The sequence below is a fragment of the Egretta garzetta genome, unplaced genomic scaffold (assembly GCF_000687185.1).
Source record: "Egretta garzetta isolate BGI_Z169 unplaced genomic scaffold, ASM68718v1 scaffold101, whole genome shotgun sequence".
Classification (NCBI taxonomy): domain Eukaryota; kingdom Metazoa; phylum Chordata; class Aves; order Pelecaniformes; family Ardeidae; genus Egretta; species Egretta garzetta.
In genome coordinates, this window is record NW_009258666.1 from 515,245 (window position 1) to 516,245 (window position 1,001).

A 1,001-nucleotide genomic window follows, 5' to 3' on the forward strand; every position below is an offset into this window, starting at 1 on the left:
AGCAGAAGGAGAAGGAGAAGGAGAAGGAGAAGGAGAAGGAGAAGGAGAAGGAGAAGGAGAAGGAGAAGGGGAGAAGGAGGGAGAAGGAGAAGGAGAAGGAGAAGGAGAAGGAGAAGGAGAAGGAGAAGGAGGAGAAAGAAGGAGGGAGCCAGCCCAGCTGGGCTATGGCGCTGCTGCAGGGCTTCATGCTGGGGGAGGTGGGGAAGGGGCTGCCCGGGTGGGCAGGGGTGGATGTGGGGACCAGTGTCCCCAGGCAGTAGCAATGTCCCCCAGCAGGGCCTCTCTGAGCTGGGATGGCCCCAGGGGCTGCGTGGGTGGGGGCTGCCCCCCAGCCCCGGATTCTCAGGGCCAGGAGGGCCACCACCATCATCTACTGCAATCCCCAGCTCCATCAATGCTGCCCCAGCCTCAGGGACAAGGACGAAGGAGGGTCCCCCCAAAGCGCCAATGTCCCCAAAGCCCTTAGGGATGGCATCCCCCAGCCGGCCCCACATCCCAGGCCATGCTCGCACACCCACCCTGCAGCATTACCGCCCCAGGGCTGCACCTGGGGTGCAACACCCCCCCCCCTCCTTTCACAGAAAGACTTTAATTTCTCAGTCCCCCCAATCTCAGGCACACCCTGAGCTCCCAGTGTGCCACCACCACGGTGCCATGGGGACATGGCTCTGCCCATCGCTGCTTTCCCAGGCTTGGTGCCACTGCTGACCCCTCCTGCGGCTCTATCTGGGGGTGCCATGCCAGGGTGGGCATCTCTGATACCTCTGGGTGCTGCTGCCTGCATCCTGCCGGCACCCTGAGCATCGCACCGACACCCAAAGGACACGACGGCCCTGGCTGTCCTCGCCTGCTGCCCAGCTTGGGGCCTGTGAGGGGCATCCCCCCCGTCATTTTATTCAATAAACATTTCTGCCTCTGCAGCTCACCCTCCCTTGGCAGCCCCAGGGGGGAGAAAGGGGCCCTGGGGTCCCCAGAACATCATCGTGGGTGTCCCGTGGGGC

The 1,001-nt window shown here is 63.5% G+C and overlaps 1 protein-coding gene across 1 annotated transcript in view; it reads left to right on the forward strand.

Moving 5' to 3' along the window:
* The window catches only part of CRYBG2 (crystallin beta-gamma domain containing 2), a 37,994-nt gene that overhangs the window by 13,730 nt on the left and 23,263 nt on the right, over positions 1–1,001 (forward strand). The window lies entirely within an intron of this gene.